The sequence below is a fragment of the Trachypithecus francoisi genome, unplaced genomic scaffold (assembly GCF_009764315.1).
Source record: "Trachypithecus francoisi isolate TF-2019V2 unplaced genomic scaffold, Tfra_2.0 Lachesis_group13, whole genome shotgun sequence".
In the NCBI taxonomy this organism is placed as follows: domain Eukaryota; kingdom Metazoa; phylum Chordata; class Mammalia; order Primates; family Cercopithecidae; genus Trachypithecus; species Trachypithecus francoisi.
In genome coordinates, this window is record NW_022681458.1 from 28,040,715 (window position 1) to 28,054,132 (window position 13,418).

General features: G+C 36.6%; 1 long non-coding RNA gene across 1 annotated transcript; it reads right to left on the reverse strand.

Annotated features, from left to right (window-relative positions):
- Positions 1-9,224: 9,224 nt before the first annotated feature.
- LOC117095322 lies at positions 9,225-10,912 on the reverse strand. The gene is made up of 3 exons (XR_004441925.1): positions 10,698-10,912; positions 10,066-10,140; positions 9,225-9,445 (listed from the first exon to the last, which is right to left on the reverse strand). It is a non-coding gene; the product is annotated as an uncharacterized LOC117095322 (long non-coding RNA).
- Between the last annotated feature and the right edge of the window lie 2,506 nt (positions 10,913-13,418).

Sequence of the window (13,418 nt, forward strand, 5' to 3'; positions counted from 1 at the left end):
CAAGTTGTTCTATAAACTTACCACTCTCTCTTCAAGAAGTGGAGTCTAATTCCTCTCCCACTGCTGGCATTTGACTGTTTCTATGAATATAACACAGAAGAATTGACACTATAAGATTTCCAAGGTTAGGTCACTGGTTGATCTGTTATAGAGATGACGTCACTTTAATTGGACCAGGCGCGCAGCAAATGGCAAGTGTGTTGGACTTCTTAGAAAGAACCATGGATGTCAAAGATTGCCAGAAAAACTCCATAAAAATTCAGAAGCCTACCACATCAGTAAAGTTTGTAGGGGCCCATTGACCTGGGCATGGTGGAGCATCCTCTCGAAATAAAGATATGAACATGTGACCCAGACACTCCATGTCAACCACTCTGTTGTACCAATAATACTTTATCATTAGGTTACAGTGATATTTTAGTGTTAGTTAAGAATGCACTGGTGCTGCATTATAACATGGCTCGGGGATGACCCAAATTTCCCAGTGGTAAAGGGAAATTATTCCAGTGGGAAGACTGTGAATGGTACATTTGGCATTCAATTCATATGGAAGGAAAAGAGATCTAGGATAAGGATATAGATGGAGCCCTAGGCATTGGCAAATGACTAGGCTGGTTTTTTGGTGATCTAAAAAGAACAAGATTATAAAACCAATGACAAATCTGTGAAAAAGGTATGTGATTGGACCTGTCACACTGGGCACAAAGCATGAGGATTTGTGTCTAACACCTGTGCATACTAGAGTATATCCACTACAAAGAATAGTATGACTTTTCCTGTGGATATCAACTGACTGACTCTCTCTTCTTAGCCATAGTAGTGCAAAAATGATAGTTGTCATGCTGGAGTCTGTACATGCACTCAACCATATAGCCTCCCTCTCAGCAAGGATGACCTAACTACTGCCACTGCTGAATGATCAACCTGCCAGCAGCAGAGATCAACATGCTACAGCATCATTCTTTGAGGAGATAAGAAAGCCATTCTTGATAGGTTGATTACATTGGATCTCCTCCACTCTGGGGGCCAAGTGCTGGCCAAGGTAAGGAAAATATTGAATTGATATTGAAGGAGGTAAACCATAAATAGTAATTACAATCTCAGGAGCAACTGTATCTGTGGAGATGGTAGGTTTCTGTTTTGTTTTCTTTTTCACTCATCATCTTATGTTAAGTCTTTGCAGAGGCTGTGGCTGTCCTCCACCTTGAAGGAGACTCTGGCACATTTGAGTTGTACCTCTCCTCTTTCAGGGAAGAAGTGAAGGAACTTATTCTGACCAAAAATAAAGTCTCCATTACATAGTAAGGGAGATGCACACAAATGAGGGACATAGCGGATCATTGTGTTGGATGGGATGGACTTTATTGGATCTCTCCTATGCACCACTTCAGATCCTCTCAGTCTTGTATTTCAGACACCTTAAAGGCATTGATCTGTTCTAGACATGTGCAAAGTGACAACACCTCACATCAGAATCCAACAGAATGGCCCTCAAGCAGAGATGTGGGATGCTGTGAATTGAGGGATAGGGAGGAGCCGTTCCTGTGTAACCAGGAAATGTGCTAACTTTTCTCCAATGGGGGATGAGAAAAGGTACATAAATGTGCCCCTTCTTCAGATGGAAAGCCTGAGACACATTTCCTATGACTTCCCCGACCATCCTGCAATAGCAGGCAACTTCTTGCCCGTGATGGTGACTGAAGTGATAATGCACCCTTTCTGGCTCTCTCCTTGCTCATTTTGCTTCCTTGTCCTTGTGCTTGCTGCTTGGGGTTGACATTCCAATAAAGGACTCACCCATGCGGCTTTGTTTCAGGTTTGTCTTTGGGAGTACACAGGCTAAGAAACTAAATTTCTTCACAAATGTATGTTTCTTAGGATAAATTCCTAGATCTGGAATTGCTGAGTCAAAGCACATTTTTAAGGCTTTGATGCATATTGCCAAAATTGCTCTCCAGAAAGATTTTGCAGCTCCCTCTAATGTGTTTGCTATCATGAGGAATATATAAAGTGGCCATTTCCCCACATACTTATTAACGATTGGTGTCATTTTTTTTTACTGTTCTTTAACTCAATATGTTTTAAAATGACATAATCCTGTTGTAATTTTTATTATTCTGCTTAAGAATGAATTTGAATTTTATTCAATATGCTTATTGCCCACTTGTTTATATTTAGAAAAGTTTATATGCTTTGTCATTGTTATATCCAGTTTTCATGTAATTCCAAAAGATCTTTTTAAATTAAAGTTATGAAGAAACCCATTATCTTTCCTACATGTTGAACGTATTTTTCCAGTTGTTTGCCTTCTAATTTTGCTTATAATGTTTTTAGACATACAAAAACATATTATTGTTTCTGTTGTTTTGGATATCTGGCCCATAAAGCTGGCTCTTTCTACAGGAGAATCATATTATTTTATGATGACAGTTGTATGGTCATTATGTTTTAATATAATGCAGGCTTCTGATATGCTTTGTTCGTTTTAAGAAATATTCATGGCTATTCTTACACAGTTACAGTCATCTGATATGCTTTGTTTTAAGAAATATTCAAGGCTATTCTTATACAGTCATCCTTTTAAAAAATCCTGTTAGTTTGTTGAAGTTTAGCAATTACTTTAGATAGCTGACACAAGTGTTCACATGTCATTTTCATTTTGACTTATTTACATTGTGAATTATAGAATATATCTCCAGGTTAAACAATATTTTAATCTCTTGAATAAGCCCAACATAGTCTCTTTCTATTTCTACTGCTGCTACCTTCTTTTAGAACTTTAGCATCTTGTTTATTTGGAATTTTAATATCTGGTTTATTATACTAGCATCTTTAAAAGGCTCAATACCCACAATGCCCCCTCTCCAAACCATTCAAATAATCAAATCTGATGTGTCTGATGTGTTTTTCTGGTGCTCCATATTCTTCAGTGTAAGGTCCATTTAATATAGCACACAAGGCTCTTCATTATCTAGCCTTTTGGATATCTCTGCTAGCTCACCCCTTGCCATTTCTTCTGCGCTTTCCCACCCCAACTCCAAATGGGCCTCTACAGTCAGTCCTTTAGTTGTTCCCAGGGTGGGTAATATAGCCTGTCTTTGGTGGCATGCCCAGGCTGCTCTGCAAACACTGTCACATCCTTTTATTGCTCATTTTTATCTGTCTAATGTCTATTTATGATACTTGAATCAGGCCTCATCTTCTCTGAGATGTCTTTCTTTTTTTTTTTTGAGACGGAGTCTCGCTCTGTCGCCCAGGCTGGAGTGCAGTGGCGCGATCTCGGCTCACTGCAAGCTCCGCCTCCCAGGTTCACGCCATTCTCCTGCCTCAGCCTCCCGAGTAGCTGGGACTACAGGCGCCCGCCACCTCGCCCGGCTAGTTTTTTGTATTTTTTTTAGTGGAGATGGGGTTTCATCGTGTTAGCCAGGATGGTCTCGATCTCCTGACCTCGTGATCCGCCCGTCTCAGCCTCCCAAAGTGCCGGGATTACAGGCTTGACCCACCACGCCCGGCCTATGTGTTTTCTTTCGTATGTCCTCTCTGTACACCCCATATTTACTGCTATCTTTATAACGCTCATACTCCAGAACCACTGTTACCGAATCTTTAAAGTCTGTCATATAACAAAAAAATCAGTTAAAGCCCAGCGCAGAGATTCACACCTGTCATCCCAACACTTTGGGAGGCCGAGGATCACTTGAGATTATCCTGGGCAACGTAGTGAAACCCCATGTCAACAAAAAATACAAAAGTCAGCAGGGTGTAGTGGTGCGCACCTGTAGTCCCATCTACTTGAGATGCTCAGGTGGGAGGACCACTTGAGCCTGGGAGGTTGAGGCTACGGTGAGCAGTGATTGTGCCACTGCGCTCCAGCCTGGATGACAGAAGAAAAACCTTGTCTCAATAAATAAATAAATAAATAAATAAAAATAAAGATCAGTTAATACATGGTTAACACATGCTGATAGACGGAATGAATAACTCAGCATCCACACATAAAAAATGAGGACAATATTTCAAATGAACATTATATAATCCTAAAATCAGATAAATATATGAGAGGGCTTTAAACACTGTAAATTGATATGTAAATACAAAGTGAGAACCAAAGATGAAAAGTTACATTCCCAAATGATCGGAGTCATGGAGCTTTTACTTCATAGATTGAAGAAGAAAATGTAGTGATTTACATATTGAATTCTGTTTAACCCAGTGATACTCAGGAACAACTTTGAGTTTTTAAATATTTCATTTGGGATTTTTTTCATTGGTACTTGGAAATGTGCTTATAATACATAATCACAGTTATTTCTATCTAACCTTTGTATTTTGTGACATTCTCAAGTTTAAAATTTTTCTTTTGTTAAAAGGTTATATTTTACCACTTTTATAAAGCAGTTTTATCAACTATCTTAAAAGAAGAAATCATAATTTTTTTTTACAGTCTAAAAACCGTAGATATCTATATTCACTTGAGAATGCCTTTAAAGGGCAAGGGTGCATCCTAAATAACAAGTTAGGTATATTAAATGCGTGTAGTAAAAGTCAGAAAGACTAATCATAAATGTCTAAAGTTGCTGACATTCTTACCACATAAAAAAAGAGCATTCAGTGGAAAGCTTTTTAAGTGACTCGTTAAAAAGCAGTTTATAAATGGATTCGGAAACTGTGATCTTCTAAAACTTAAAGACAAATTTTTATGTTAAAAAATGTACCAAACTGATCTATGAAGGGCATTCCATTTAAGTATTTTTCTTTAAAAATACGTTTAGCTGGGTGCAGTGGCTCATGCCTGTAATCCCAACTACTTGGAAAGCTGAGGCATGAGGATCACTTAAACCCAGGAGTTTGAGTCCAGCCTGGGTAGCACAGCAAGACCTCATTTCAGATATATATAAAGGTATATCTTAATATATATACTTTTATATATATATTTTTATATATCTTTATGTACCTTATATATAATATTTATATACCTTTATAAATATATATTTATCATTTTATCAGTTTTGAAACTCTGATATACATATTAAGAATAGAATTCCACTTTAAGAGATACATATAAAGATATATAAATATATATAAATGTCTCTCTTTACATACATTTGTCTTAATATAATATAAATTTTATTTTGTAATTTCCAGTTATTTTAATGCAAAATGGTTGTAATAAATTTACTAGTGGTGAGGTTTATTTAAACACTAATATATATCTTAAGAAACAGGCAAAGTAATCTGAATCTTGTGCTCATTTAACTTATATTCAATTTATTGACTAAACATATATCCAAAATATTCACAAAATTTTTGTGAGCACTCACTTCCAATTTTATTCAATTATAACCTAAAAGTATGTATGTTTTATCATATTAAATTATTTTTTGATTGCTTAAATTACTGTTCTAAATTTGCATCCTTTTTAATTTCTTAATATTAATGCTTCAATAGCCAACATTGCTTTGATTTCTCCTGAGTACTTTTACTAATTTTAGATCTATACAAAATGTATTTAAGGACAACTTCTTTCTTTCTTAAAAGTGATATACATACATAATGGAACTTGTCAGTACAGTGCTTGACTCATAATATCATGAATTAAATAATACATTCTATGAAAAAAAAAGCCCTTGTGTTGGATGTTTGTTAGGGGAAGAAAAGAGCAGTGGTTGCCTTTAAGAAGCATCTGAATACAAAACTTCCCCTGTACTTAGCAATTTTCACCTTTAAAACATTTTTTTTCATTTTTTGTTTGTTTTAATTCTTCTGGCTTCCAGGGTTGGAAGTTCACTTTCCACAGAGCCTATACTCCCTTTGCACTTCATTCTCTGTCTTACAAAGTTCTCAGCCCTTTCTTTCTGTACCCTTAGTGCTAAAACTCTTCATTCGACAGTTACAAAAGCAAAGTGAAGGTATGGCTCCATACCTGCATATACCATTTTTATAAAGGAAAACAAAAAAGATGTGATGGTAGGGAGTAGGACATGTAAACAAAATCCAGTGATCATCCCTTACTTGTTGATATTGTTCTCGACACTAAATGTTAAAGTCATACATGTTGGTGCTTAAATGGACTCAGGATAAATGAAAATATATTTTTTCATCTTTTGGCACTAGGCTTGTTGAAATTGTGCAGTATGCTGTTTCACTCCCATTTGAAATGCCAGCGTAGAATTTTTAGCATCATGAGTATGTTGTGGGATCAACACAACAGACTGAGTATTGAGTTTGTAAAAATTGAACTTTGCATATTTTAAAATACACTTTTTACTTGTTAGGAAGTAAAAAGACAAAAAGTGAAATTTAAAAAAAATCACATCATATTAGGTATAATACACATTGTCAACAAAGAACTTCCTGTGCCATAAGTAGTATGAACATATTTAATCTTTTAAATATGTCCATTAAAATGTCGATTAAAAAATTAAATGTCCATTTAAAAAAACTAAACAATTCAGAAGCAATGCTTTAAGTAGTAAGAAAACAGTACTTCATGTATTATAAAAGAGAGAAATTACTTAAAACTTTCTTTTTTTTTTTTTTTTTGAGACGGAGTCTCGCTCTGTCACCCAGGCTGGAGTGCAGTGGCGCCATCTCGGCTCACTGCAAGCTCCGCCTCCCGGGTTTACGCCATTCTCCTGCCTCAGCCTCCCGAGTAGCTGGGACTACAGGCGCCCACCATCTCGCCCGGCTAATTTTTTTGTATTTTTTTAGTAGAGACGAGGTTTCACCGTGTTAGCCAGGATGGTCTCGATCTCCTGACCTCGTGATCCACCCGTCTCGGCCTCCCAAAGTGCTGGGATTACAGGCTTGAGCCACTGCGCCCGGCCAAAACTTTCTTTAATCCTAAATTGTTTATCAGTTTTGAAACTCTGCACATAGTAGGGATAGACTTCCACTTTAAGACAAACACTTTGGGGACAAAGTTTGAGTTTCACAGGGTGTTCCTCTTCTACTATCCATGTTTCTTAAACTCTTTCTTCATCAAGTGTTAAGGGGCCCTTCTTACTTATGACATTCCATCTTCAGATAGCTTAAAACTTTCCCAGGAAAGTTCTAAGTCCATGTTTCCCAAATGTTTAAGCTGATAGATATTATAGGACTTTTTTTCCTCCATTTGCTGAGCCCCCTCATCAAGCAAACATATTTTATCTACTCCCATTTTATGTTATCTTTTTAAATATGTATTTCTATATATGGAATATGCTTTTCATTTCTACAAATGGTTGTTTTTAAAAATGAAAATAGCTTGCCTTTCTGATTAGCAAAATATTCTATGCTCAATGTAAATAATTCAGATCATATATTACCACTTTTCATCATGTATACTTCTATTTATATTTTTTACATAAATGGGAACATACGATAACTTATTTTTTTCCCTTAACATAACATGTTAAAGATCCTAGGTCCATTCCCAGAAAACTGATTTACTGTGTATTTCCCTAATGACTAAAGAGTATTCTACTAGGTAACTGGTATCTTAATTGGCTGATTGCATTCCCTATTTACTAACACCAAATTTGTTTCCTATTTTCATGATCTGATACAATTTTACATTCTTGTATATACATTTTTACTTACCCATTGGACTACTCTTTTAGGATAAAATCTAAGAAATGAAGAGCAAACACATTCTTTTAGTATGTTACAAAACCCAGATTGCCCTGCACAGTGTTTATATCCCTGTCCTGTCCCACCAACAGTGTGGGAGAGTACTTATAATGCCCTGTATCCCCATACTGTTACTTTTGCTAAGACATCAATTAAAAAAAATCAAATCAATAAAAAATGAGATTTGTATTTTGTTAAACACCTTTGATTTCTAGTAAGATCAATGACTGGTCTGTCTTTGAGGTGATACTTAGAAAATACTTCCTGTTATGGACTGAATTGCATTCTCCAAAATGTATATGTTGAAAGCCAAATGCCAGTGTAGTTTATTTAAAGACAGGGCCTTTAAAGAGGTAATTACGGTTAAATGAAGTCTTAAGGGTGGGGCACTAATCCAATGACTGGTGTCCTTAGAAGAAGAGGAAGAGTCACCAGGAATGCACACGCACAGGGAAAAGGCCATCTGAAGACATAGGGAGAAGGTGAGAGGCCTTAGGAGAAACCAACCCTGCTGACACTTTGACCTTGGACTTCCAGCCTCCAGAACTGACAAAATAAATTTCCATCTAGCCACAGGGCTTTTTTTTTTTATATTAATAGCAGACCTGGCAGACTAATATACTTCCCCATTTCAAGATTGTAGCATCATTTTTCTGAATTTTCTCCTCATATTTTATAATCTTATTCTTTTCATTCAAATCTTTGTTCTGTTTTGTTTTATTTTTCTTAAAGACAGGATCTGGCTCTGTTGCCTAGGCTGTAGTATAGTGGGTGATTATAACTCATTGCAGCCTAGAACTCCTGGGCTCAAGGGATCCTACCTCCTCAGCCTCTCAAGTACCTAGGACTACAGACAGGCACCATCACCCTGGCAAATTAAAAAAATATTTTTGTAGACACAGGGTCTCGCCATGTTACCCAGACTAGTCTTGAACTCCTGGCCTCAAGTGATCCTCCTACCTTGGCCTCCCAAAGTGCTGGCTTTTCTGGTTTACAGGTGTGAGCCACCGTGCCCAGCCTTAAATTTCAAAATATAATTTAGTGGGAGGCAGGGTTCTCTTATATTTTTGCAAACACTAGCCATTTGTTCCAAAACATGTTTTTGGAAAACCCATTTAGTACATTGATTTGAAATGTCACCTATAGTGCATACTAAATTCCCAGGGACTTACAGCTGGGTTTGCTTCTGGACTTTTTAATCTCTTCCATTGATCTGCCTGTTTACTCTGATGCTGGTATCAAACACTATCACATTTTCAATTGTCACACCTTAACAATATGATTTAATACACCACAGGCAAATTCTTACTTGTTATTCTTTTTTTCTCAGAGTGTTTCTGGATAGTCCTACATTTAGTCTTCCAAATAAATGAGAGTTATGTTGTCATGTCAAATACAAAAGGGATCTCTGTTATACTTACAAATAGTTTACAGAAAATTTACATCTTTACAATGTCTGTCTTTCCAAAAAGGGCATGTCATGACTCTCCACTCATTCTATTATTTCAGGCCCTTCATTTGGTTGGTTGATTTGTGTGTTTTTCTTCATACGGGTTGAGTATATTTTTTGTTAAATTTATTCTTAGCATCCTTTGTATTGGGCCTGGACTTTGCAGAGGAAGATAAGATGCCCTGCTGTGTTGGTTTAAGTCTGAAACTTATCCCTCCTTCTAAGGCTTGGCTTATTTCTAAAAACACCATTCTCGAGCTTTGATAGGCTTCCAATCAGTTTTGTTCTTGGGAACTCCATGGTTTAAAATACGGAACCAGAAATCTTGAAATGAGAGGCTTCTCCCTGCATCGCTACATCCACCTTGTCACCGATTCTCAATAGCTGCAAACGTGACCCAAGAAAGCTTTAGTCGCTTAGCAACAAATGGGACTAGCTCCTCCCCTCCCCATTCTTCTAGAAAGAAAGGCTTAAGCCTCAAGGCCCTGAAGGGAAATATCAGTCAGAACTCACAGTAAAGGCCCTTTCTTCCTTAATCTGTCTTTGCTTATTTCCAAAAGCCAGTGCTGCATTCCAAGCTTTGGTCACAGGATGGACTTAAAAAGGGATGTCTCCTCACATGTGGGAGGGAGCTTGCATTGGTAACTGCCTCAGAGAGGCTCGGGTGCCAAGAATTCTCAGCTCCCCATGTTGCAGGATAACCTTATTCACTGTCAGGATCCCAACCTTATCCATAGAAACATAGCTTAGTAGAAGACTCTACTGCTGTCATTGAGGGCTCTGAGGGCCAAAACCAGGGGCAGAGAAGACTTCCTCTGCAGAGATACATAACACCTTTGCAGATCCAGATCTGTTTCCCACCAGGCAACCCAGGGCAAACTTGAGTTCCTGTGTTCCTTTTTCAACTGTACTTCATTTATGGCTACAAGGAGTTACTGATTCACACTTCTGTTCAGCTCATTGATTTAATTACCCAAATTAAAAAAAAAAAAATTGATCTTAACCAGAGCCTTTTTCTGTCGGGACATAAAGCACAGGGTGACTGTCCTTAGTCAAGTGTCTGTCCTTGATCCAATCAGCTGTAGCCAGAGGTGGGCTAGAGTCAGAGGAAAAAGAACGCGGCCCTTATTCCTGTTGTTGGGATACTATTACACGGAGTGAATGTGACTAGGCAATAGTGATTAGCGTTTCTAGCATAATGTCCTTTGCTATTGCCTTTTGAGTTGCATTATTTTAGCTCTCTTTTACATATCATACAGACGACTTTTGACGTCATTGGAGATTTTGTCTATTAAATAAATAAGTTGTTTAATCTCATTTTTATTTAGATTTAGTAATAGCAATATTTAATTTAATAACTTAAAGTAAATGTATTAAATGACTTAATTTAATAAAAGCAATCAGCATTTACAGAACTCTTGGTGTGTGCCAGGTATTGTCATAATCTCTTGTTATATAAATAACATATTATCATTTAATTCCTACATGTAGGTTATCATCCCCATTTTATTGATGAGAAAACTGAGGCACAAACAGGTTAAGAAACTTGCTTGGTAGCACATACCAAGCAAGTAAACAGTGCACTAGGACTGGAACCTGGGATAATTGCTTGCAGAGTGCAAGTTTCCCTGCTCACCTTAGTTTCAGTCTTCTGTTATTTATGCTGTTTCTTCAACTTTTAATGCTTTGCCTCCTCTGGTCTCCTTGGTACTGTTCCTGTCCACTTCAGGCCTCCCCTCTTCAAATTAGGGTTCTCCCCTCCTTTATCTGAGGGAACTTGGTAACTACGAAAATGTCAGATTGGAGAAGCAAAGTGAGGAGGGGCAGAGTGCTCACTTTACATTCCAGAGATGCCAGCATGGCCTAGGAATGTTGTTGAACTCTGGTGGGAAAGAAGCTCAAGTCCCCATCATTCCTCAGAGCCTGCCTGCAGTGCCAACCTTTGTCTCTCTAATATTATGGTTTCCCAGAATTTACTCATTTTCCTATAAGTCTGTGCTACCCTAGGGAAAAAAAAAATGGTATCTGGGTTCTAAATGCTGCCATATTTGGAAGAACTTCTTTAAGATTTGTGGTCTGTGTTTGGTCAGTATTACTCCCCTGTGCACTCTGCATCCCACTGCACTGTACCTGTTGTTGGTTTACTTCCGATCACAGAAGTACGTTTTTGTTCGGGAGTAGAATATGTGCCCTTATGCTGCCATCATTCTGGAATTGTTAACTTCCTTTTGATTCATCTTACATTCCAACAACATGAGGAAAATTTTTCAGCTATCTACTGTAGCCATTAAAACTAGGCCTAGATATTTTAAGAATAAACAACCAGCAAAAATTTATTGTTTCTGTACATAGGCTGCACTTAACTGGGGTGCCTAAAAAGTAAATTTAAAGGAAACTAAGAATAATGATAATAACAAGTGGTAATGTTAATATTTTATGTAAGAAAATCATTCAGCATATGTCTCTAGTATAAGTGAATAATTATCTACCAGGAATCTAAATGTCATTATAAATGCTATGTATTTATAAAGAAATCTTATTGAAACCAGGAAAAACATTAAAAGAACATTACCCTGCTACATGGTACAAAGTTCATCAGTTTCTCATTTGTAGTTTGTATTCTGGGATGTAGCAATGAATTAGATTCTGGATGTCTGACAAAATTTCACAGACTCCAGTACAGTCAATGGAAGTTTTTCATGAGTCAGATCATGTTCCTTAAGTTATTTAAACCCGAAATATGGATTTGGACTAATAGATGGATGAGAAATCAATTAAGGTCAAGCAGTTTATAATTAATGTGTAGGCCAATGAGCATTGCAGAAAGCTAATTCCAAAAATTATGCCAAAGTAAGACAAAATAATTTTTCAAATAACTGAGAGAGTGCTCACTGAGTCTTACACTTTATTGGGAAAGGTAAACAAAATGGAGAAGTGATGTCTCCTTTTAAAAGTAATTTAAAGTTCCCGTGCTGTGATTATTACACATTGCACACCTGTACCAAAATATCTCATGTACCCCTTAAATATAATACACCTACTATATAGCCACAAAAATTAAAAATGAAAGTAATTTAAAGATTAGCTGAAAAATCTTTATATTCCATGAGAATCATCTGTCACATCCTTCTTGAAATCTTACCAATAAAAGTAAAACTGTGTGTGTGTATTTCATTAATGTTCCACAAACTAGTACAAGAAAAAATTTCTGAAGTATTTTTTCTACTACAGAAAAAAGTCTAAATATAATATTTACTAAACCTCATAAAGTACAAAATCCTTTCTCACTGCTAGAGTCCTATAATTGGGATGCAACATGATCAGAATTATTTCTGGCTTTGCAAACATCAATTATGAAAACCATTAGGATTGTGTTTTTACCAGTAACTGCTTACCACGTATCTGAGAATTTGGTATACTTTTCACAAACGAGGCAGCTAGTACAGTTTTATGTTATAACTTATCTCAAAATAGTACCATACCTCTCAAGGCACATCCTAGGTCTTGGAGATGCTGAGTGCCACACAGGAAATTGTATCTATGCTCTGAGGGAAAAAGAAAAATATCACAAGACATGTAAACTCATGCAAAGGAAAAGGGTAGAGCAGAGAGAACAAAGAGAACAGAGAAAAGGATAAAAATTTTAGAAGAGGAAATTATGACTGCTATTTCACTACAAAGTAATGATTCTGGTTTTAATGTGAAATTTTTTATTGCTTTTTAGTTATACTCTATACATCTTCCAGAGAAGAAAAAAATCGTTTAAAAAATTATGGCATATGATTGAAAGCTAACCCTATGCCCTCATTGAGGGGGCAATTAATTCAGTCAGTGTTTAGCATCCAGTTGTAACCCTTTGACCCTTATAATCCCTTCCTGACAAACCTGGTTCATGGGCTATTCAGTGTATAATCTTTCCACATTCAATCATTTCTGTAATAAATTTTGTGGCTCTTTTTATTATATATGAAATTATCACTTTACTTTAAAAAATTAAGATAAAATGAGTCTTCTTTACCATATTTTGAAAAGGATTTTGAAAATGTTTTGACCTGTTGCTCTCAACTTTGAGGACTGATCAAAGCTAATATACTGATATTCATTGCATACTGCTATTGCCTTCTCTAAGAAGATGCCACAAACATGTGTATTATTATTCAAGGCAACCTGGTAATTTTCCCTTGAAAACATAATTCCTGAGCACCCACAACCCAGCAGCTATATGCAGTGTGTCAGCTTCACAGTTCAACAAGAAGAAATTTTAAAATTTCAAGCGGTTGAAGAATAATCTTTATTTGCATTGAGAAATATCTTTAGAATGTGCAGTATATTCCAGCTTGTCCTTTCTCTGCCATGA